The 27,210-nt window shown below is 33.6% G+C and overlaps 1 long non-coding RNA gene across 17 annotated transcripts; it reads right to left on the bottom strand.

The window, feature by feature from the left end:
- Positions 1 to 1,865: 1,865 nt before the first annotated feature.
- LOC125062928 lies at positions 1,866 to 26,393 on the bottom strand. Of its 17 annotated transcripts, none has more exons than XR_007119376.1 (7): positions 23,608 to 26,393; positions 19,517 to 19,644; positions 17,822 to 19,338; positions 11,287 to 13,552; positions 10,230 to 11,202; positions 5,498 to 5,676; positions 1,866 to 4,471 (listed from the first exon to the last, which is right to left on the bottom strand). It is a non-coding gene; the product is annotated as an uncharacterized LOC125062928 (long non-coding RNA). The 17 variants fall into 17 exon arrangements; XR_007119377.1 differs by lacking the exon at positions 19,517 to 19,644 and adding an exon at positions 13,731 to 13,858; XR_007119380.1 differs by lacking the exon at positions 19,517 to 19,644 and having other exon boundaries at positions 11,287 to 12,605; positions 13,364 to 13,552.
- Positions 26,394 to 27,210: the final 817 nt, after the last annotated feature.

Here is a 27,210-nt window from a genome sequence, read left to right as displayed (position 1 = left end):
CAATGGAGACACTCTTGCTATGTGAAATAAATGAAATAATGGATGCGCTCTTATTTCAATTTGATATTGTGTTCTACACAATTAGTCATTTCGAGTGATGTTGTGTCGAAAGTAATGGATGCGCTCTTACTTTCGATGTAAGTAATGTTAATTTAACGTTGTAATAATAAAAATGATGTGATTTTTAGGTGGCGATGATGATGACGATAGTCCTCCCTCACAACAACCGCACGCGATAACAGAGTCATCTCCTGATCAAGTTTCAATAGACCAACTTTCTTGTCATCACACGGGCGAGGACGCACCGTCGTCAGGAGAGGCCGAATAAGCTGTAAAAAACTCAACTGAAGCGTACGAGTGTGGTACACTGGACTGAACTGGTTTTCAGGCTATAAAAGCGTGGCGCGCGGTGTGGTCGGGCTCACTTCTTCGCCGCCTCGCACTAGATAATATAGACGTCACTTACAGTTATTGTTGTTGAATTAATGGTCATGTGTTCTTTATTAATTAATAGTAGTTGTGTGGTAAATTTCGTGTAATCTAATTTGTTTTTTTTTAGTAATTTTATTTGTTAATTTCTTACTATATTATTAATTTACCGTTAAATCTAAAGATCGTACCGGCGTAAACTGTTTCGTCGTCGATATTCATTCAAAATAAGGTGAAAAAATAAAGATTTTTAATCAAATAAATTACAGCGTATTTGGTATATAGAAAGGTAAGTTTTCAAAAAATTTCGTTAAAAAAAAAAGAAATTTGTAAAAGATAAAAATTAAAATCCAAAAACTTGGTTTTTTTAATTTTTCACATAAATTTTGAGGTTATGTGAAAAATGTGTAAATACAAAAGTTTTAGATCTTTTTATTACCTACAACTTTGCCATTTAACTTTCTTCGATAGGACTTTTAGTTTTGCCGGAAATCGAGATAAACCGTTTTTTACCCTTAAAACTACAGAGTGGAGGGAAGTATAACAAATTTCTCAAAGCAAAATATCTAATCTTCAATATTTTTTTAGTATTCCCATACATCCTCTTTTGTTTTCTTTTATGTCCCGTAATTATATATACGAAGCCTATAATCGATTGTCCGAAACCCAGTCAACACTGGGTTGCTGCAACCAGCAATGTAATTTCTATGTATGCATTTGATAGTCGTAAACAATTCTTGTGATCTTGACGACTTAAAGATCAAAACATCCTACAACAAATTGAATCAGATTTCTGTATGTGATAATTTTTTGGTTTAATAATTAGGTGATCTTTCTTCTGAGGTTTAAGATGCCGGTCTTCTCATGATATTCCTTCCCTATGTGCTAGTGATCACAGCGCACACAAAAGGAAAACTAGAGGTGTATGATCCGAACTACCTTGGGTAACATATCTCTTTAAATTTGTAGTAAGATATTTTGTAATTCTCTACAGTGTAAAGGACGTCGCTGTCGTATAAAGGAGAATCAAGCAGGAAAAGTAAAAGCTAACTCCGCAACAAATGTAGGAGACCAACAGTTTCAGCGCATTTCGAAACGCACTAAATTTTAAAAACGTTATTAAAATATATTTTTTTACCAGACCGCTTGGTTATGCGTCTTTTTCTGATGGCATATAATAATTATTGATTTATTTAAGCAGACAATTACACGGCTAATGTTCTATCTACATTAAGCCACTCTTCTGTTTAAATTTTATATTAACTTTGTTTTGTACCAAAACTGAAACTTATGTGGTATATTACCGAACCGATTTCAATGTATAATGTAATTAATTTCTCTTTTGCATACGAAAGAAGCAGCATATTGTATTTTATAATAGTTACAAAAGCCAGGACGCACTATAAAGAAAATTTATCCGTAAATAAAAATCGATATAATTCTGAAGATATTTATTCATACAAGTGTATATTCACATAGGTGATTATTTGGAGAAAGAATCTTAAAACATACTATATACATTTGAATACATTTACTTAGTAATAACTATTCAATATAAAATTGAATTTAAACAATAAACATTTCGTACACCTAAAATATACACACAAAACACAAAATGAACACGAATTTTACTTAACAAATAAAAGCACATGATTCAGTTGAATAGGTTAGGTCAAACAAGTGACACAAGTAGATGCTTTATCGAAAACTGGAAAAAATTGTCAGTCTCTGTTCAAACATTCTCAGAGCACCTATTTAACAGCTTAAAAATAAGTAAGCTTATAGCATACGAAGCTGTACCAATAGAAACAATAAAAGCTTCCAGCGATACTGCGTACGGTGAGGACACTTTTCTACGCAAGAAGGCTCTGCAAACGAGATTAAACCGCAATCTTACCCGCTAACTGAAATGTGGAGTCATAAATCATCCGTTTATTCGTCGAACTTTAGTTGTAGTTATAAATTACAAGGCGAGCAAGAGCAATCAGCTTATGACTTACGTCCATCCGGAACATCAGCGTAAATCTATCTGCTAAAGTATACAATTAATAACTAATGCCTATAGAACTTTCTCCCAAACAGGCGGGACCCGTAAAGATACTAATCATCGAAAATGCTTTGTAATTTTTAATACAGTTGCTCAAAAAGTGTCGTATTGCAGGGACGTATAGCGTTCGGGATGTGAGCTATTACACACTCGTGCTTTTTCTTTACCTTTTCCGCACTCGTGCGTTCTCTTTCCCAACTGTCAAAATAATGTCTATTAAAAAGAAAAAAAACAACCACGAAGTTTTTACAAAAAAAATTCATAGAGGTTGAGAGGAGATAAATACACATGAACAATCATACAAAATTAATAATAGTTTGTCTCAAACAGTAAATATGCAACCTAAAACTTCCCCAGTTAGTAAAAAAACTGTAATTTCGATGAATATGTGAATTATACCTTTTATAAGAAATAACTGATTAGTTAGTTGAGGTTATTTTGTTTTAATATTTTATTAAATTGCTTAATTTTTTCGCAACTGTATTAAAAATAGTCGTTCAGTACACGTGCGGAACCATCATTGCAACTTGTTCCGATTTGAACTCTTTGCAATGACAAGCTTTCCGCACTCGTAATGAAATATACTATTGTAATTCAACTAACATATTCCTTGACGTAATAGGGTCTTATAAAACCATGAACGCCGTCTGCACGCACGGAAAAACATGACTCAATGTCACGTTCCACCTGAACGGTTGCGCAAGCGAGAGCGCGGAACAAGCGATAGAGAGGCACGATCAGCCTAAGCGTTTGGCGTTTTGGTTTTAGCTTATGACGCATTTGAATAAACGAGTGTAATAAATATATGTTAATTTATCGAAAAAAAAAATATATAAAGTAGCAATTTTCATCTATATTTTTTTATGACATTTTCACGTCAAATTCTGAAAAAATCTGTAAAGTCGGTTACGGATGGTCAACAACCGATTTTTTTATATTAATTTTTATTTATATATTTCAAATTGTAATACTGACGACAAGTCAGCTGCTGCTACTGCTGCTGAGTCTCTGACGACTATATAGTGGCGGTAAAACGTCACTTCTTATTAAGCAACAAAAAAAATCGGTGGTCTACAGACCAAAGTTTACAAAGTCGGTTTACAGACAATAGTTGTGAACGTGACAACGTCATAAGAAAATACTGATGGAATGGTTGCATTTTTTGTGCCTCTTTGTCACTCGTTCCGCGCTCTCGCTTGCACTTCAAGCCTTAAATGGAACGCCTCAGAGGGAGGTAACGCCGCATGAGTCATGTTTTTTCGTGCGTGCAGCCGGCTCCAGCGAATTATAAGACGTTGTCACGTCAAAAGGCTCCTTAAGGGGCTTAAGCGGCCTGACTGAAGGCAAGGGCAATAGCGATTTCAATCGTCGACGACCAGTCACTTTCCGGGCGGCTTAATCCCTTGGCGGTGCGTGAAGATTTGTAGTCTTTCTGCATCTTCTACCGCATGATCTAATACCTGCAGCTGAGTTTCATCATCGGACGTCAAGGCAGAATACAAAATACCATCCGTATCACCTCGACGATCCGCAGTTTCTATCGCGCACCACCACTATGTGAAACCAGCTGCCCGCTGATGTATTTCCGAACCAATTTGACTTAGGGTCCTTCAAGAAAAGAGCGTACCGATTCTTGAAGGTACTTGCGAGAATTCTGGCAATGTAACTGTCCATGGGCGGCGGTATCACTTAACATCAGATGAGCCTTCTATACGTTTGCCTCCTATTACATAAAAAAAAGGATGGGCACTGTTGCACTAAGAATAAAATCCAATGCCTATGCTAAAATGAATAAAATTATTATAGTATCTTATTACGTAAAGTTTAAATTAATATTGTAACACGTAATACTGATTATGTCGTTTTACTGGCCGTTCTTCACAGAGTTGATGATGTATGGAGAATGGGCACGACGGAGTAAAGGGGCGGGGCTGGTGGTGGGACTGTTTCACTATAGTGTCCGTGGGCTCGACGGTGGTTATGCAGTGCTGTCCCCTAAAAATAATAAATCGTAATTTTTATTTAATTAAATGGCAGTTGTGTTTTTTGTGAAATAATTTATTATTCTTTATTTATCCCCACTAATTCTGGTTATTATCTGGTCTTACTTCATGAACAGAAGTAGAGAATTCGCAACCCCTACAGCATGGGGCAATGACACTGTTTCATTTATTGACAGAGCCAATTTTGTGCTCAAGCTGGGTCCTTCCTGTAAACTAATTGTAGTTTGACAAACGACCATGAAACAGATATCTGAGGCCCAGACGTAAAAAGGTTGTAGCGAGACTGATTTTTTTTTATTTGACATCTAACTTGCATACACAAACATCGGGAACGCTCTCGGAACTTACTATACTCTGATTTTTCATTCCGTAGAATTCTGACATTTCATAAGTGTTGCTACTAAAAATCATCTCCACCGAAAAAAGGACAAATTTGACCCATTTGAGGACACTAAAATAAACAGCTACGTATTTTTTATAGTTTATCTACAAAAAGTTAAATCTTAATATTTACTTTATTTACTTACTCAAGTGACCTAATACAAAAATAACAAATATTTCAATATCACGAACAATATATCGAATGAACTCTAATTACTTTATTTTATTCTTTAGCTGCTCACTATCACTGCCTACTAATACCAGGGTTAGTAAACCTTTAAAAAAAATGTTATCTTTACTTGGGCGTTTTTTTACTGTTGGTAATGAAAAGGGACGTAATTATTACTCGCCGTTAAACCACTTTTAATTTGGAGCACCGCTCTTAATAAAAAGGATACATTCAGTAACAAATAAAATGTATATGTAGACTCGTATTGAAATTGAAAAATGTGCCCGGCCAAAAAGGTTTGCCATCTCTGACATGTCAAAAAATGATAGCTGTCATAATTCTGTGTAATTAAAAATCTGAGTATAGATAAAAAAATAATTAAAATTGTCTGCACAAGTGAAAACATAAAAATGCATGATCATGATAACTATGTATATTAATATCAATGAATCTCTGACCATAACATACCTGTATAAACCGCTCGCCGCACAGCTCACAGACGTAGGGTTTGTCGCCGGTGTGTCGTCGGACATGTAGATTGAGATCGTTGCTTTGAGAAAACGCCTTTTCACAATACACACATTTGTATGGCTTAACGCCCGTATGGACGCGCATATGTCGAGAGAGCTTGTTGCTACGGCTGAAGCCTGAGAACAAAAAAAATCAAATTTGCAATCCTATTTATTATTCTTATTTAATTTCGATTTCTTCGCAATTATAACGGATTAAATAGTACTTATACGGAGCTGGATATATTCAGTAGTAGTAGTGTAGTAGAAATAATTGCCTATCTCATACCTTATGCGCTGTTTTGCTTGTAATTTATTTAAATATATTTTAATTTTTTTTATCAAACAAAACAAACAAAATCAAATTGGTTGCTGATTTTTTGCTTTAACATATTTTTGTTATTATTATTTTTTTTTAATTTATAATGCTACAAATGTAATTACTTTTTTTTTGTATCTCACACACTGTTTTGTTGTGTTTTTTTAATATTTTTATTACTATTTAATGTTAATATTCTACGGTTTCGATATTTGTAAATATGTGAGGAACATGTACCTATACTAACTTTTTTAGTATAGCAGTTTATTCTAAGAGTACATTGTCTTCACATATAATTATTTAACAAATGTAACAAAATATTGTAAACCTATTTTAAAAGAGTAAGTGTGGAGTTTCTTGCCCATTCTTCTCCACACGAAACTACCTTTTGGAAGGGGCAACTAGAATCTTCTTTGTATTTTTTTTTTGACGTTCAAAAGTGCCATTTTAGATGGTCTAATTGAAATAAATGATTTGACTTTGACTTTAAATTTATTTTTACCAAAATTATCATATATTTTAGATAAAAGACCTTGTAACACAGTGTTTCTCAAAAAAAGGCGCCCCACAAGGGGGAAATTTAAATGTTAAGGGGGCAATTGTAATCGGATGGATATAACACAACGTGGAGACTTGAGACTGAAGCTAATATTGAAACCTAATATAAAATCTCTGTACAGCAATCATGTAACGCAAAGATCTCACTAAATTAAAATCATTAATATAGAAAAATCTCAATTAAAATTACTTGTAATTTGAATTCCAATTTTTCATTATGTTTTGAAAATGTAATATAATCATTTCTTAAGTGAACAATTCAATTTTTTATTATACAAATTATGTATGTTACATAGGGGAACATAAGAATTTCAGGTAGGCTAAGGTGGGGCATGGCACAAAAAAGGTTGGGAAACACTGTTGTAACATATACTGTAGATATAGTATTATGTATGATGTGGTTGACTTGAACAAATTTTTATTTAATACATAAAATGAAATATAAAAATAAATAAAACTAATCAGAATTTAATGTAACAGATCTTTTTCACTAACTTCATAAGGAGCATTAATTCTACGTGTATTTTTTCTTGTGTGTGTTGTTAACAAATGCATAAATAATAAATTACTATTTATTTTTATTGCATTTGTTTACATATTGTGTGTGTGTGTCTTTATTTTTTTTTTATTTTTTTTTTAATTTTCTTTATTTTACAAAAAAATATATAATACAATAATAATAAGTTACATTTGAAAACCGCTGTGGTTTGTATTAATGTAACCATAGCAGTCTTGTTTAGGAGCGCGACAAATGCATATAAAAGTAGTTTTTTAATTTGCTGTTTATGTTGGTTGGCGTTAGGCAATCTAATATGTTATTTGGTAGACCATTTATTAGCCGCGGTAACAAATACCTCAACGTTCTCTCGCCATATACGTTGTTTGCTCTCGATGTACAGAGCCGAACTTGCGTTACCGCTCGGGTCTGAACGTCATGCTCCACTCGTTTTTTTATGTCATCTCGAAAAAAGTGCTCGACTAGAAGACATTTATTAACTTTTTCTGATATAGGCAATATTTTGCAATGTTTGAAAATTCCTCTTTCTTCACTTTTATATGAGTCGAGCACATTTCTCGAGACAACGTGTTTGAGGATTCGCATTTGGAGGTTATATATTTGGTTGAGATACTTTGGGTAAGTTCTACCGTAGCTACTTAAACCGTAGTTGATGACTGACTCGCAAAGCGCGTTGTAAAGAGAAAGTTTGGTTTTAAATGGGATACGCTTTTTGAGTATTGTTATTTGTGCCAAAAACTGTCGTAGCTTATCGCAGACGTATTCTATGTGTTGTTTCCAATGCATGTTTTTGTCTATAATTAATCCAAGATATTTTTGTTTATCAACTATTTGTATAGAAGGGCACTTGCACACTGTTGATTTGTGAAGACAAGCATGATCGTGAGCCACCAATGCTACACCAGTGGCTTCTTTTAAGGAATTGGATTGTATGATAAGTAGTTTTGTCTTTTAAATATTAAGTACTAGTTTAGCATCATGGCACCACTTTAGTATGTTGTTAAAATCTGATTGTAACCTTTCAATAGCTTTATGAGGGTCCCTATCTCCAACTAACAAACACGTATCATCTGCAAACTGGTAACAAGTGGAGTGTTCTACTTGGTTATGCATTTGATTTACGTAAGTCAAAAAATGGAGAGGCCCGAGGACCGAGCCTTGGGCGGTGCCTTCTGATACTGAAACCACTTCGCTGTGGGTATTGTTTATTTTCACTACATAAGTACGATTTTTTAAATAATTTGAACACCAAGTGCCTAGTGGCCCCTGGATTCCTACATGATTAAGTCTATCCTCAAGTTGTTTATGATCCAAAGTGTCAAAAGCGCGGGAAAAATCGATGAACAAAGCAAGAGTATATTTTTGAAGATCAAGGTTATTATTTACTTCGTCCGTGAAACGCGATAGCAGCCCCGAGGTATTTTTGCCTGCTTGAAACCCGAATTGGTTCTTATATATTATGTCATGTCGGTTAAAAAAAGATTTAATTTGTTCCCCAATATATTTCTCTACTATCTTGTTTATAGAAGATAGTATCGTTATAGGACGGTAGTTGGCATAATCATCTTTCTTTCCTTTTTTAAAGACAGGTCTTACACACCCTTGTTTTAAGTCGTTAGGATAAAGCCCGTATTTAATACTTTGGTTAATTAAATTTTTTATTGCAGGAGAAACTTCGTTTTTTATTAACTTTAGGTCAGATACTTTTATGCTATCAAGGCCCGGAGTTTTCCGAGCATTTAGAGTTTGTATAAATTTATTAATTTGTTCTTCGGTCGCGTATTTGAATCGTATGCTTTGTTTCGTATGGTCACACATAATGTCCGTGATTGCTAATTTTGTATCACAGTCAACGACACTTTTTCCAACAGCAGTGCTGAAATGTAGGGCAAAGTTATCAGCTAGTTGTTTAACCGAGATACCTTGCGAGTCGAAAGCTTTCGCGATAGCCTCATCGATAGACAGCGTCCTTCGTCCTAGCATTTGGTTCAATATTTGATAAACTTTTCTTGAGTTCCTAAAGTGTTCTGAAATTTGATTGTTGTAGTAATTGTTTCGTTTTACTTCTATAATTTTGTGTATTTTATTTCTGATACTATTATATTGAAGCCTAATTTCGGGATCCTGTGAGGACTTCCATTGTTGAAATAATTTATTACGTTTGTCATCTATCCAAGGTATCTTAATCTTTTTGGGATAGCTTTGGTATTTTTTTGAGATTTCACATGTCGCTTTTTTGTTAGCGTTTTCGAAGGAAAGCCGAATAAAATTATATATTTCTCTGGGAGAATTCATTGTGTTTGTTTCGAACCAATTAACCTTTTTTAATTCGTCATGTAATGTTTTGTAATTAATTTGTTTGCAAGTACGTCCCTGTGTGGGCGTAATAGGCACGGGCATGTAGCTTAAGCAGGCAAAAATAATAGCACGGTGGTCGGCCAGTACGGTATTTAACGCCGCCGAGTACGGACCTAATGAGGGAACGCGGAAGAAAATATGATCTATGCAAGATTGAGTAATTAAATTACTTTTTGTTTCTATTCTAGTAAAGTCAGATATTCCACACGACAGTCCATGCTCGCTGAGCGTCTCTAAGTATGTATCTTTGTAGGTGGAATTCTTTTTTTGGTCAATATTAATATCACCAACCAAAAGCAAATTTGTTATTGTGTTAAAATTCGATATGCAATTGTCGAGCTCCCTTACAAACAGGTTTTGTGTACTTGGCCTTGGTGGCCTGTAAATAGCACATACAACTATATGTTGGTTTGACCCAATTTTACATGAACCTATTATATTTTCAAATGTGGTAGCGTTAAAACTGTGAAAAGTTAATTTTAAATGATTTTTTACATACATTATAATCCCACCCCCTTTTTGATTAGTTCTTAGTTGAGTGTGCATATTATATGTGGGAATATTGAATAAATGAGAGATATCACTTTTTATGCCTACTTCAGTTAATACAATAATATCTATAGGGAGATGGCTGTTATTGATCATTTGAAGCAATTTAGGAAAGTTCTTTATAATAGATCTAATATTAATATGTATGCATGAAATATTTACATGACATTTTGTAGGAAGTGATGTTAAAAAATCATTAATAGAACTACAATTAAAAATTTCATTACCTGTACTAGTTGCCATAATTAATTTGCAAAATGTACCTATGTATAAGAGTGTATCTCTTATTACAAGTTATGACAAACACATAAAATTAGTATATTTTTTTTATATAGGTGTAGAAAAGACAGGTGTTTTTTCTAGTCTGAGGATGTCATCTAGAGATCTAACCTGATGAAATTGTTTTTAAAATGTTGAAATCACCTTTCCCACAAACGCCGCAAATACAAGGTTTTTCTCCCGTATGCGATCGCCTATGGCACTGTAGGTCTGACGAACGCGGAAAACCTGAAATTTAATACGTAAATATAACCTCAGGGCATTGAGTTTCATTCCTGAAAACCCATTTTTCCTCATTGTTTGCTATTCAAAGGAACGCAAAGAATGAAAAAGACTTCAAAAAAATATACTTAAATCTTACGTATATGTCGCAGCCAAGTAGCTTAATAAGCCGATCTATTAACAGCATAGCCTCTTAACTAAACAGCGCCGTTTAACTATAGGCTTCTTAACTAAATCAACAGATTGAACGATTAATTAAATGGTCCAAGAGGTAGTGAACCCTGGGAGTAACGGTCTCCCTGTAAGGTTAGAAATTTGTATACTTACGATTTATGACATGCTAAGAGCAATAGCCATGACCTGGCAGGCGTCAGCCCTGCACGTCATCAGCCCCTTTATTTTTTGGACTGTTAAGTAAATTGAGTTTCAAAACTTGTTTCTGTAAATTTGAAAATTTAATAGGATAAAGTTTATTTATTGTACATCTTTAAAAAAAATTGACAGGCGATTACAATAAGCAGAAGTATATGACAGATCAATTAGAAAACGTAAAGTTGATGAGGTAAAATAAACTTTATCCTGGATACTTAAAATTTTTATATGTTTTCATGTAAACGTCTCAGAGTAAATATGTACAATGCCAGGCGGTTTTGAACAGCATAAGACCTTGACAGGCGAGGGGACAGCTGCTAAGGGCGTGCAAATAAGAAATGTTACATGAACGCATACAGTAAATGCAATGTATTTTATTGGGTTTTATGCAATCTACATTATTTTTAACATTCATTTTCTTCAGCATCATCCGAAATTTCGCTATCACTGTTTTCATCATCATCTGATTCTTTAACAATGTTCTCCTCATCTGAAAATAGTAAAAAAAATATTTTAATGAATCAATAAGGTTGTTAAGAATTAAATATCAAGCTCAATTACAGTTGTATGTTACCTGAAATGCATTCCTCAGTTTCAGTCGATTGTGCTGTGGCAGTATCAGCAGGTCCTTGTAAAAGTATGTCGTATATAGAAGATGGAACCGTATTCCCCTCAAACCAATTAAATTCGTAACGACTATCAATTAAGTTCCAACCGTTATTTTCAGGTGTAAGAATTGTTGGTTCTTTTAAATTACAATTTCGCCATATATTTGTAATGTAGGCAGTTCTCAATAATTGTTGATGTAGTTCACGTTTGCAGGGTGGTAAATTCGATGAATCATAGCTCACTACTTTGATTTACTTTTATTCAACGTAGTCTCTGTAAATCGTACAGTTTTTTCGTCAGTGTCTTCGTTACAAATCACACAAACCACGTGTTCCAATTCCATCTTGTTCACTATTTACTGAAATGTTAATATTAAGTACAACAATACACAATATCACTGTACAATTGATAATAATATTTAATTTAAAAAAAAAAAAACTTTAGTTTGATTTTTTAAAAATTCGAAATCACTCAACATAAGAATGTTATAGCTCAAAGCATCTTCACAAGTAAAAATCATTGGCACAACTGACGAAATTCTTCTCTGTACATTGTTGCTCGAGAGCAGGTATACGTCCCTTCGTATTAGATAAACGGTCTCACTCGCACTATAGGCATTCACGCAACACCTCTCACTCGCACGCCCTTAACGCCTGACGCCTGTCAAGGTCTTATGCTGTTCAAAACCGCCTGGCATTGTACATATTTACTCTGAGACGTTTACTTGAAAACATATAAAAATTTTAAGTATACAGGATAAAGTTTATTTTACCTCATCAACTTTACGTTTTCTAATTGATCTGTCATATACTTCTGCTTATTGTAATCGCCTGTCAATTTTTTTTTAAGATGTACAATAAATAAACTATATCCTATTAAATTTTCAAATTTACAGAAACAAGTTTTGAAACTCAATTTACTTAACAGTCCAAAAAATAAAGGGGCTGATGACGTGCAGGGCTGACGCCTGCCAGGTCATGGCTATTGCTCTTAGCAGGTCATAAATCGTAAGTATACAAATTTCTAACCTTACAGGGAGACCGTTACTCCCAGGGTTCACTAGCTCTCCAGCTAAAACTAGTTGGCTGCTGCCCTGTAGTATGTCTCGGACCGCCTGTCATGGCTGAATATATGTTTATGAATAACAGTAATGTCGTCTTATTTTAATAACCGCTTACCTGGCCACCCACCATAACACGATACACGTTTCAATACATGACATGTTTGTGTTTGCCACATGCTGATAGTGTCTGATGACAATTATCATTAACATCTGCATTCTGCCTGAATAATAATATTTACACAATTATTATACACTTGGGTATAGTAAAACGTTACGGCGCGTTGCTCAATTATCTCCAAAAATTGCGTGACGTAATAGTTGAAAGCCGAATCCCTATCACCAAATTGCGCTTCTCAACATTACAAAATTTGTCAGCCAAATAGGTATATCGATCATCTTTCATTACTCACATTATTCTACATTTTTTACATCTAAAATACGTCATTATCTCATCACTATCTTTAATTAAATATGTTCAGATGAGGGAAGAGTTTACCGGATCGACGGAATGAACCTTAAATGATGGAATCGTATGTTATTCTTCAACCAACCAATGTTTTAATAGTTATTCTGCTATTCTATAAATCATTCAAATCGATCCTACCGTTCTCGAGTTATAAGTGTTCGAACAAACACTGTTTTGTATATTAAGTAGTTTTACTGTGTTAAAACGAAGTTAAAAGAAACAGTCGTGACATCTATTGGATATTACGTAAGTTTAGAAATTTGATATAGAGACATCTAGCGGAAAACGAATAAACTAAGTTGTCGATGCCAGTTTGGACCATTAATTTTGAAATTTAAGACACGTGAACTAATCATATACTACATTCATAGATGGCGTTGTTTCAGAAAATATTATGTATTGACAATGTCCTAGACATAATATTTGTTTTTACTAAAATTATTATAACTGTATCATTTGATTAGACATGTACACAAAATTTAATTTTTAAACACAATAACACGCAGACAGTACCTGTATATTATCTGCCGATCCCCACGATTTAAGCTGATCGCTATCATCTGATCTTCTATCAAGTTCCCTCTCTCGGGCAGACTTCGGCACATACGCTGAAGACCTGGTCGCACCTACGCCTAGGAAGTTACTGAGTTACTGAACGCCTCTGTCGTCTTCTTTACGCGAACGTAAGAAACCCCTCTTTTTCTAAGAAAACAGAAATAATATAAGACAGATAAAAACAAATTATATAAACAATTGTAAACAAAAAAAGAAATTATTGTTGAATAATTATGAGTTTTAAATGGACCGTAGAAAAATGAAGTAATTTTTAGTGAAGTAAAAATTACATAATTTCAATTCAGTATTTTAGACAAGTACTTACGTGAGAAGTATTTTCGAAAGTCGTAGTAAGAATTTCTAGATAAAAGATAATTTTAACTGGATCTACACTATAGGCTCGACCAGGGTTCGTCCGCGATCTCAGTCTGGTAAAATTATTTAAAACTCGTCCTAAGAGACAATTCAAAAAATATCTAATTGCATCGTTTTGACTAAAGTACACATCTCTCTTTTCATCACAGCTTTACCACAATTTGACAGAAAGAGACAAATTAGTACTTTAGTAACAAGGGTGATTAAATTAAATTGATTTAGTTTTTATGAATAAACTGTATGTTTATTATTTCTTTGGTACAATGTTTCTTTTTAACCAATTAGCGAGTTTAAATTACTACATGCATCAATCAATATTGTACAACTACAATCGAAACTGTTTCACTTTATTAACAGGCTGATAACTTCTTTTTCTGATTTATTCTTTATAAAAAAATAAGTGGCGCTACAACCTTTTCAGGTTTTTGTATGTTTCGTGATCCTTGGTTTTGTTCATCAAATAGGCACGTAGATGAGCCTTCTGTGCCTGACATACCCCGCCGACTTTTGTGTATATGGCAACTCGGTTTCTTTACAATTTTATACACCACCGTACGAGCGATTTTTAAAAAAATATACAGAAATTACATTGGTAAACAGCCGGGGTTCGAACCTACGACCCTAAGGATGAGAATAACATGCTGATACCACTACACCAAAACTGCTTTATATCTTTTATGTTAAATAATAATACAATAAAAAATAATAACAGTTTTATTTTATTAATCTACTTAATATTACATTTATTCTATCACTCTTCCTTTACTGTGCAGTCTTCTGCTTTGGAACTCCTTACCTCTTGGTATCAGACGAGCTGTCTTTAATTTTTTTTTTTTAAATCTTCTTTTTGAGCATTTATCTCCTGCCTCGTAATTAGCTACATATATATAATAGCTGTTGTGACTCGATAATCCTAGGATTAACTTTTACATATTTGTTTAAATATTATTACTAGCTGACCCGGAAAACGTCGTTTTGGACTGTAGGTATATAATTTCTAGGAAACATTTTTTTAGTTCAATAAAAATAATTATCTACTATTATAAAAAATAGGGGTTGATCGTAGAGGGATGACAATTAAGGGTTGTATGTATTTTTGTATGCTGTATCATAAAAAAAATAAAACAAAAAGTTTTGTGTAAAAAATAAAAATTTAGGTGTGGGACCACCCTTAACATTTAGGGGGATGAAAAATAGATGTTGTCCGATTCTCAAACTTACTAATTATGCATAAAATTTTTTATAAGAATTGGTTAAGCCGTTTCGGAGGAGTATGGGAAAACAATTATTGTGACACGAGAATTTTATATATTAAATAGATTATTAACTTAGATTTTAGATTAACTTAGATTTTAGTTTACTTTAGTTATTTAGTTATATAGTTATTATTTATGCACTTCTTGTACTTTATCCTCTGTATGTGTTTCTTTCTATATTTTACCATACTAGGGTTGCCTGGAAGAAATCGCTTGTTAGCGATAACGCCGCCCGTTGCCTAATAACTTATGTAACCTACTTTTTTATATGTATGTTTTTGTATAAGGAACTGCTCCAGATGTGGTCAAGTTCACCGTACAAAATGTCCAGCCATGGGAGTCATCTGTAACAACTGCCACAAGCCGAATCACTTTGCCAAGTGTTGCCGCAGCACACATGTGAGATTCATAGAAGAAAAAAGTATGGGTAATCCCATTGATACTTATTTTCTAAATAGTCTTTTCACTAATGAGATTTCTGTCAGCCAAAGAAACCCTTATCATATAACTTTGTCCATAAATAGTAAGAATGTAGACTTTTTACTTGACACAGGTGCTGACACTAACATTTTATCATTTAACTCTTACAAAAAACTTAATTTGTCATTGAGTAGTTTAAAGAAAAGTAATCACAAACTTTCAACCTTTAGCGGTGAAGTATTACCTACAGTAGGTCAATGCATTCTGTCTGTCACACATAACAACAAAGTATACAATGTCAATTTCCACATTATAGATATACCTTGTAGAAATATTATTGGTCGCAACAGTTGTGAGAATTTAAAATTAGTCAAAAGAGTCCATAATGTCCAATTTCATGAGTCTGTCAATGTATCACAGCTTGTTGAATATAAAGATCTCTTCTCAGGAATAGGTTGTCTTAAAGATTACGAATGTCATTTGTCAATGAAGCCTGATGCTGTACCATCTATAGATGTCCATTCAGTCTCTTAGAACAATTAAAAGAAGAATAAGCCATGTTAGAAAAAGATCAAATTATAACCAAAGTCGAGGAACCTACTAAATGGGTTAGCTCAATTGTAATTGCCTCAAAAAAGAATGGTAAACTACGCCTGTGCATTGATCCAAGAAAACTTAATAAAGCCATTGTGCGTCCTCATTATCAATTTCCAACTGTTGATGAAATTAAATCCAGCCTCTCTGGTACGCAAACAAAGGTTTTTATATGCTTAAATTAGATGAAGCTTCTTCAAAGCTATGTACATTCATCACACCTCAAGGTAGATATAGATTCCTAAGACTACCCTTCGGGATAAATGCAGCTCCAGAACTGTTTCATTCCATCATGACAAACAGATTCAGTGACATTTCAGGAGTCCAAATTATGATGGACGATTTCCTAATTTATGGTCAAACAAAAGAAGAACATGATTTTAGATTAAAACAAGTCTTAGATAGAGCTAGGGAGTTAGGAATAAAATTTAATAAAGAAAAGTCTAATATATCTAAAAGTAAAGGCAAGTACTTAAGACACATCTTTTCTAAAGATGGTGTGAAAGTTGATGAAAACAAAGTCAAAGCCATTTGCAGTATGCCACCCCCTACAAATGTCACAGAATTACAAAGATTTTTAGGTATGGTAACATACTTAGGCTCATACATAGAGAATCTGTCAGAAAAAACTTCTAATTTAAGAATGCTTTTGTCTAAAGAAAATGAATGGTCTTGGCAAGAGAGACATAACATAGAATTTAATGTATTAAAAGAGACTATAACTAAAGCCCCTGTCTTGACATATTATGATCAAAATAAACCTTTTACACTGTCAGTTGATTCGTCTAAAGATGCCATGGGTGCAGTGATTTGCCATGATAAACACCCCATTGCATATGCTTCAGCTTCATTAAGCTCATGTCAACAGTCATACTCTCAGATTGAGAAAGAGCTATTAGCAATCCTATTTGGTTGTACAAAGTTTCACCAATATGTCTATGGTCGCCACACTTTGGTTGAAACAGACCTCAAACCAATAGTATCTATAAAAAACCAATTTACAACATTCCACCCCGTCTTCAAAGAATAATGCTGAGATTACAACCATATGACCTCAATGTAACTTACAAACCAGGTAAATATCTTTATGTAGCTGATACTCTGTCCAGAGCAGCTTTACCAGAACAGTCATTACATGATCTTGATTCTGACCTAGATTTACATGTCAATTTAGTCATTAGATCACTGTCAGTTAGTCCAAATAAACTTAAATCTATTCAAGAACTAACTTCCCAAGACAAGGAATTGTCACTCTTAAGTAAATGTTGCATAGAAGGTTGGCCTGAACATAAAAAATTACTTCCAGACATCCTTAGGTCTTATTTTCCTTTAAAAACTGATATACACATTATTAATGGCATTGTCTTCAAAAACAACAGTGTCATTATACCAGTAGCCGTAACCGTAACCGTTGTCTTCCCTAAACATTGGTGATAAAATATACTTCAAGAAACAGCCAGACAGTATTTGGACACCTGGTACTGTTTCTGACATAGGTCCACAGCCTAGATCATATATAGTATATGATGTCTCCCCGGAAGGTACTTTTCGTCGTAATCGCCAACACATCCTACAACCAAAACTTTCACCCTCTGAGTCCCCTCCTAGTAGTAGTTCACTTCCATCCCCGTCAGTTCCACAAGATACTGATCCAACGTCCCCTTCCAATGTATCGCCGTCTTCTCCATCGAATTATCAATCCCCTGGTAGAAATAATCCTGTCCAAGAATCTAAAACAAACACATCACATACACCAAATACACGTACTCACCACACAACTTATTCTTCATTCGGCAGAGCTATCATAAAGCCCCGAAGATTTTGGTAATTAGTCTAGAATCTAGATTAAGTTCATAATTTGTACTTAGTTTGTAAATGTATTGTTTAATGTCTTTAACCTAATTTTGTTTTGTGTAGCTGTCAAAACACAGTTATGTCAATTTAGTAGACGTCAATGTGAGAACTGTCAAAATTGAAAATGTCAGTCAAGTCAATGTTCCGTACCATTATTTCAGTCTAATAGTATGTAAGAATTTTGTCAATGTAAAAAAAAACAAAAGTGTATACTTACGTACGTACTATGTTCCACTTCATGCCATGTTTTCTTTTCTTAATAAGGGAGATGTTACGTATCTATGGGTTTCCGTTTCCTGTAGTATGTCTCGGACCGCCTGTCATGGCTGAATATATGTTTATGAATAACAGTAATGTCGTCTTATTTTAATAACCGCTTACCTGGCCACCCACCATAACACGATACACGTTTCAATACATGACATGTTTGTGTTTGCCACATGCTGATAGTGTCTGATGACAATTATCATTAACATCTGCATTCTGCCTGAATAATAATATTTACACAATTATTATACACTTGGGTATAGTAAAACGTTACGGCGCGTTGCTCAATTATCTCCAAAAATTGCGTGACGTAATAGTTGAAAGCCGAATCCCTATCACCAAATTGCGCTTCTCAACATTACAAAATTTGTCAGCCAAATAGGTATATCGATCATCTTTCATTACTCACATTATTCTACATTTTTTACATCTAAAATACGTCATTATCTCATCACTATCTTTAATGAAATATGTTCAGATGAGGGAAGAGTTTACCGGATCGACGGAATGAACCTTAAATGATGGAATCGTATGTTATTCTTCAACCAACCAATGTTTTAATAGTTATTCTGCTATTCTATAAATCATTCAAATCGATCCTACCGTTCTCGAGTTATAAGTGTTCGAACAAACACTGTTTTGTATATTAAGTAGTTTTACTGTGTTAAAACGAAGTTAAAAGAAACAGTCGCGACATCTATTGGATATTACGTAAGTTTAGAAATTTGATATAGAGACATCTAGCGGAAAACGAATAAACTAAGTTGTCGATGCCAGTTTGGACCATTAATTTTGAAATTTAAGACACGTGAACTAATCATATACTACATTCATAGATGGCGTTGTTTCAGAAAATATTATGTATTGACAATGTCCTAGACATAATATTTGTTTTTACTAAAATTATTATAACTGTATCATTTGATTAGACATGTACACAAAATTTAATTTTTAAACACAATAACACGCAGACAGTACCTGTATATTATCTGCCGATCCCCACGATTTAAGCTGATCGCTATCATCTGATCTTCTATCAAGTTCCCTCTCTCGGGCAGACTTCGGCACATACGCTGAAGACCTGGTCGCACCTACGCCTAGGAAGTTACTGAGTTACTGAACGCCTCTGTCGTCTTCTTTACGCGAACGTAAGAAACCCCTCTTTTTCTAAGAAAACAGAAATAATATAAGACAGATAAAAACAAATTATATAAACAATTGTAAACAAAAAAAGAAATTATTGTTGAATAATTATGAGTTTTAAATGGACCGTAGAAAAATGAAGTAATTTTTAGTGAAGTAAAAATTACATAATTTCAATTCAGTATTTTAGACAAGTACTTACGTGAGAAGTATTTTCGAAAGTCGTAGTAAGAATTTCTAGATAAAAGATAATTTTAACTGGATCTACACTATAGGCTCGACCAGGGTTCGTCCGCGATCTCAGTCTGGTAAAATTATTTAAAACTCGTCCTAAGAGACAATTCAAAAAATATCTAATTGCATCGTTTTGACTAAAGTACACATCTCTCTTTTCATCACAGCTTTACCACAATTTGACAGAAAGAGACAAATTAGTACTTTAGTAACAAGGGTGATTAAATTAAATTGATTTAGTTTTTATGAATAAACTGTATGTTTATTATTTCTTTGGTACAATGTTTCTTTTTAACCAATTAGCGAGTTTAAATTACTACATGCATCAATCAATATTGTACAACTACAATCGAAACTGTTTCACTTTATTAACAGGCTGATAAGTTCTTTTTCTGATTTATTCTTTATAAAAAAATAAGTGGCGCTACAACCTTTTCAGGTTTTTGTATGTTTCGTGATCCTTGGTTTTGTTCATCAAATAGGCACGTAGATGAGCCTTCTGTGCCTGACATACCCCGCCGACTTTTGTGTATATGGCAACTCGGTTTCTTTACAATTTTATACACCACCGTACGAGCGATTTTTAAAAAAATATACAGAAATTACATTGGTAAACAGCCGGGGTTCGAACCTACGACCCTAAGGATGAGAATAACATGCTGATACCACTACACCAAAACTGCTTTATATCTTTTATGTTAAATAATAATACAATAAAAAATAATAACAGTTTTATTTTATTAATCTACTTAATATTACATTTATTCTATCACTCTTCCTTTACTGTGCAGTCTTCTGCTTTGGAACTCCTTACCTCTTGGTATCAGACGAGCTGTCTTTAATTTTTTTTTTTTAAATCTTCTTTTTGAGCATTTATCTCCTGCCTCGTAATTAGCTACATATATATAATAGCTGTTGTGACTCGATAATCCTAGGATTAACTTTTACATATTTGTTTAAATATTATTACTAGCTGACCCGGAAAACGTCGTTTTGGACTGTAGGTATATAATTTCTAGGAAACATTTTTTTAGTTCAATAAAAATAATTATCTACTATTATAAAAAATAGGGGTTGATCGTAGAGGGATGACAATTAAGGGTTGTATGTATTTTTGTATGCTGTATCATAAAAAAAATAAAACAAAAAGTTTTGTGTAAAAAATAAAAATTTAGGTGTGGGACCACCCTTAACATTTAGGGGGATGAAAAATAGATGTTGTCCGATTCTCAAACTTACTAATTATGCATAAAATTTTTTATAAGAATTGGTTAAGCCGTTTCGGAGGAGTATGGGAAAACAATTATTGTGACACGAGAATTTTATATATTAAATAGATTATTAACTTAGATTTTAGATTAACTTAGATTTTAGTTTACTTTAGTTATTTAGTTATATAGTTATTATTTATGCACTTCTTGTACTTTATCCTCTGTATGTGTTTCTTTCTATATTTTACCATACTAGGGTTGCCTGGAAGAAATCGCTTGTTAGCGATAACGCCGCCCGTTGCCTAATAACTTATGTAACCTACTTTTTTATATGTATGTTTTTGTATAAGGAACTGCTCCAGATGTGGTCAAGTTCACCGTACAAAATGTCCAGCCATGGGAGTCATCTGTAACAACTGCCACAAGCCGAATCACTTTGCCAAGTGTTGCCGCAGCACACATGTGAGATTCATAGAAGAAAAAAGTATGGGTAATCCCATTGATACTTATTTTCTAAATAGTCTTTTCACTAATGAGATTTCTGTCAGCCAAAGAAACCCTTATCATATAACTTTGTCCATAAATAGTAAGAATGTAGACTTTTTACTTGACACAGGTGCTGACACTAACATTTTATCATTTAACTCTTACAAAAAACTTAATTTGTCATTGAGTAGTTTAAAGAAAAGTAATCACAAACTTTCAACCTTTAGCGGTGAAGTATTACATACAGTAGGTCAATGCATTCTGTCTGTCACACATAACAACAAAGTATACAATGTCAATTTCCACATTATAGATATACCTTGTAGAAATATTATTGGTCGCAACAGTTGTGAGAATTTAAAATTAGTCAAAAGAGTCCATAATGTCCAATTTCATGAGTCTGTCAATGTATCACAGCTTGTTGAATATAAAGATCTCTTCTCAGGAATAGGTTGTCTTAAAGATTACGAATGTCATTTGTCAATGAAGCCTGATGCTGTACCATCTATAGATGTCCATTCAGTCTCTTAGAACAATTAAAAGAAGAATAAGCCATGTTAGAAAAAGATCAAATTATAACCAAAGTCGAGGAACCTACTAAATGGGTTAGCTCAATTGTAATTGCCTCAAAAAAGAATGGTAAACTACGCCTGTGCATTGATCCAAGAAAACTTAATAAAGCCATTGTGCGTCCTCATTATCAATTTCCAACTGTTGATGAAATTAAATCCAGCCTCTCTGGTACGCAAACAAAGGTTTTTATATGCTTAAATTAGATGAAGCTTCTTCAAAGCTATGTACATTCATCACACCTCAAGGTAGATATAGATTCCTAAGACTACCCTTCGGGATAAATGCAGCTCCAGAACTGTTTCATTCCATCATGACAAACAGATTCAGTGACATTTCAGGAGTCCAAATTATGATGGACGATTTCCTAATTTATGGTCAAACAAAAGAAGAACATGATTTTAGATTAAAACAAGTCTTAGATAGAGCTAGGGAGTTAGGAATAAAATTTAATAAAGAAAAGTCTAATATATCTAAAAGTAAAGGCAAGTACTTAAGACACATCTTTTCTAAAGATGGTGTGAAAGTTGATGAAAACAAAGTCAAAGCCATTTGCAGTATGCCACCCCCTACAAATGTCACAGAATTACAAAGATTTTTAGGTATGGTAACATACTTAGGCTCATACATAGAGAATCTGTCAGAAAAAACTTCTAATTTAAGAATGCTTTTGTCTAAAGAAAATGAATGGTCTTGGCAAGAGAGACATAACATAGAATTTAATGTATTAAAAGAGACTATAACTAAAGCCCCTGTCTTGACATATTATGATCAAAATAAACCTTTTACACTGTCAGTTGATTCGTCTAAAGATGCCATGGGTGCAGTGATTTGCCATGATAAACACCCCATTGCATATGCTTCAGCTTCATTAAGCTCATGTCAACAGTCATACTCTCAGATTGAGAAAGAGCTATTAGCAATCCTATTTGGTTGTACAAAGTTTCACCAATATGTCTATGGTCGCCACACTTTGGTTGAAACAGACCTCAAACCAATAGTATCTATAAAAAACCAATTTACAACATTCCACCCCGTCTTCAAAGAATAATGCTGAGATTACAACCATATGACCTCAATGTAACTTACAAACCAGGTAAATATCTTTATGTAGCTGATACTCTGTCCAGAGCAGCTTTACCAGAACAGTCATTACATGATCTTGATTCTGACCTAGATTTACATGTCAATTTAGTCATTAGATCACTGTCAGTTAGTCCAAATAAACTTAAATCTATTCAAGAACTAACTTCCCAAGACAAGGAATTGTCACTCTTAAGTAAATGTTGCATAGAAGGTTGGCCTGAACATAAAAAATTACTTCCAGACATCCTTAGGTCTTATTTTCCTTTAAAAACTGATATACACATTATTAATGGCATTGTCTTCAAAAACAACAGTGTCATTATACCAGTAGCCGTAACCGTAACCGTTGTCTTCCCTAAACATTGGTGATAAAATATACTTCAAGAAACAGCCAGACAGTATTTGGACACCTGGTACTGTTTCTGACATAGGTCCACAGCCTAGATCATATATAGTATATGATGTCTCCCCGGAAGGTACTTTTCGTCGTAATCGCCAACACATCCTACAACCAAAACTTTCACCCTCTCTGTCCCCTCCTAGTAGTAGTTCACTTCCATCCCCGTCAGTTCCACAAGATACTGATCCAACGTCCCCTTCCAATGTATCGCCGTCTTCTCCATCGAATTATCAATCCCCTGGTAGAAATAATCCTGTCCAAGAATCTAAAACAAACACATCACATACACCAAATACACGTACTCACCACACAACTTATTCTTCATTCGGCAGAGCTATCATAAAGCCCCGAAGATTTTGGTAATTAGTCTAGAATCTAGATTAAGTTCATAATTTGTACTTAGTTTGTAAATGTATTGTTTAATGTCTTTAACCTAATTTTGTTTTGTGTAGCTGTCAAAACACAGTTATGTCAATTTAGTAGACGTCAATGTGAGAACTGTCAAAATTGAAAATGTCAGTCAAGTCAATGTTCCGTACCATTATTTCAGTCTAATAGTATGTAAGAATTTTGTCAATGTAAAAAAAAACAAAAGTGTATACTTACGTACGTACTATGTTCCACTTCATGCCATGTTTTCTTTTCTTAATAAGGGAGATGTTACGTATCTATGGGTTTCCGTTTCCTGTAGTATGTCTCGGACCGCCTGTCATGGCTGAATATATGTTTATGAATAACAGTAATGTCGTCTTATTTTAATAACCGCTTACCTGGCCACCCACCATAACACGATACACGTTTCAATACATGACATGTTTGTGTTTGCCACATGCTGATAGTGTCTGATGACAATTATCATTAACATCTGCATTCTGCCTGAATAATAATATTTACACAATTATTATACACTTGGGTATAGTAAAACGTTACGGCGCGTTGCTCAATTATCTCCAAAAATTGCGTGACGTAATAGTTGAAAGCCGAATCCCTATCACCAAATTGCGCTTCTCAACATTACAAAATTTGTCAGCCAAATAGGTATATCGATCATCTTTCATTACTCACATTATTCTACATTTTTTACATCTAAAATACGTCATTATCTCATCACTATCTTTAATTAAATATGTTCAGATGAGGGAAGAGTTTACCGGATCGACGGAATGAACCTTAAATGATGGAATCGTATGTTATTCTTCAACCAACCAATGTTTTAATAGTTATTCTGCTATTCTATAAATCATTCAAATCGATCCTACCGTTCTCGAGTTATAAGTGTTCGAACAAACACTGTTTTGTATATTAAGTAGTTTTACTGTGTTAAAACGAAGTTAAAAGAAACAGTCGCGACATCTATTGGATATTACGTAAGTTTAGAAATTTGATATAGAGACATCTAGCGGAAAACGAATAAACTAAGTTGTCGATGCCAGTTTGGACCATTAATTTTGAAATTTAAGACACGTGAACTAATCATATACTACATTCATAGATGGCGTTGTTTCAGAAAATATTATGTATTGACAATGTCCTAGACATAATATTTGTTTTTACTAAAATTATTATAACTGTATCATTTGATTAGACATGTACACAAAATTTAATTTTTAAACACAATAACACGCAGACAGTACCTGTATATTATCTGCCGATCCCCACGATTTAAGCTGATCGCTATCATCTGATCTTCTATCAAGTTCCCTCTCTCGGGCAGACTTCGGCACATACGCTGAAGACCTGGTCGCACCTACGCCTAGGAAGTTACTGAGTTACTGAACGCCTCTGTCGTCTTCTTTACGCGAACGTAAGAAACCCCTCTTTTTCTAAGAAAACAGAAATAATATAAGACAGATAAAAACAAATTATATAAACAATTGTAAACAAAAAAAGAAATTATTGTTGAATAATTATGAGTTTTAAATGGACCGTAGAAAAATGAAGTAATTTTTAGTGAAGTAAAAATTACATAATTTCAATTCAGTATTTTAGACAAGTACTTACGTGAGAAGTATTTTCGAAAGTCGTAGTAAGAATTTCTAGATAAAAGATAATTTTAACTGGATCTACACTATAGGCTCGACCAGGGTTCGTCCGCGATCTCAGTCTGGTAAAATTATTTAAAACTCGTCCTAAGAGACAATTCAAAAAATATCTAATTGCATCGTTTTGACTAAAGTACACATCTCTCTTTTCATCACAGCTTTACCACAATTTGACAGAAAGAGACAAATTAGTACTTTAGTAACAAGGGTGATTAAATTAAATTGATTTAGTTTTTATGAATAAACTGTATGTTTATTATTTCTTTGGTACAATGTTTCTTTTTAACCAATTAGCGAGTTTAAATTACTACATGCATCAATCAATATTGTACAACTACAATCGAAACTGTTTCACTTTATTAACAGGCTGATAAGTTCTTTTTCTGATTTATTCTTTATAAAAAAATAAGTGGCGCTACAACCTTTTCAGGTTTTTGTATGTTTCGTGATCCTTGGTTTTGTTCATCAAATAGGCACGTAGATGAGCCTTCTGTGCCTGACATACCCCGCCGACTTTTGTGTATATGGCAACTCGGTTTCTTTACAATTTTATACACCACCGTACGAGCGATTTTTAAAAAAATATACAGAAATTACATTGGTAAACAGCCGGGGTTCGAACCTACGACCCTAAGGATGAGAATAACATGCTGATACCACTACACCAAAACTGCTTTATATCTTTTATGTTAAATAATAATACAATAAAAAATAATAACAGTTTTATTTTATTAATCTACTTAATATTACATTTATTCTATCACTCTTCCTTTACTGTGCAGTCTTCTGCTTTGGAACTCCTTACCTCTTGGTATCAGACGAGCTGTCTTTAATTTTTTTTTTAAATCTTCTTTTTGAGCATTTATCTCCTGCCTCGTAATTAGCTACATATATATAATAGCTGTTGTGACTCGATAATCCTAGGATTAACTTTTACATATTTGTTTAAATATTATTACTAGCTGACCCGGAAAACGTCGTTTTGGACTGTAGGTATATAATTTCTAGGAAACATTTTTTTAGTTCAATAAAAATAATTATCTACTATTATAAAAAATAGGGGTTGATCGTAGAGGGATGACAATTAAGGGTTGTATGTATTTTTGTATGCTGTATCATAAAAAAAATAAAACAAAAAGTTTTGTGTAAAAAATAAAAATTTAGGTGTGGGACCACCCTTAACATTTAGGGGGATGAAAAATAGATGTTGTCCGATTCTCAAACTTACTAATTATGCATAAAAATTTTTATAAGAATTGGTTAAGCCGTTTCGGAGGAGTATGGGAAAACAATTATTGTGACACGAGAATTTTATATATTAAATAGATTATTAACTTAGATTTTAGATTAACTTAGATTTTAGTTTACTTTAGTTATTTAGTTATATAGTTATTATTTATGCACTTCTTGTACTTTATCCTCTGTATGTGTTTCTTTCTATATTTTACCATACTAGGGTTGCCTGGAAGAAATCGCTTGTTAGCGATAACGCCGCCCGTTGCCTAATAACTTATGTAACCTACTTTTTTATATGTATGTTTTTGTATAAGGAACTGCTCCAGATGTGGTCAAGTTCACCGTACAAAATGTCCAGCCATGGGAGTCATCTGTAACAACTGCCACAAGCCGAATCACTTTGCCAAGTGTTGCCGCAGCACACATGTGAGATTCATAGAAGAAAAAAGTATGGGTAATCCCATTGATACTTATTTTCTAAATAGTCTTTTCACTAATGAGATTTCTGTCAGCCAAAGAAACCCTTATCATATAACTTTGTCCATAAATAGTAAGAATGTAGACTTTTTACTTGACACAGGTGCTGACACTAACATTTTATCATTTAACTCTTACAAAAAACTTAATTTGT

Source organism: Pieris napi (assembly GCF_905475465.1).
Source record: "Pieris napi chromosome W unlocalized genomic scaffold, ilPieNapi1.2 SUPER_W_unloc_1, whole genome shotgun sequence".
Lineage (NCBI taxonomy): Eukaryota > Metazoa > Arthropoda > Insecta > Lepidoptera > Pieridae > Pieris > Pieris napi.
The sequence above is the reverse complement of the archived record's forward strand: the minus strand, read 5'-3'. Positions and strand labels throughout refer to the sequence as shown.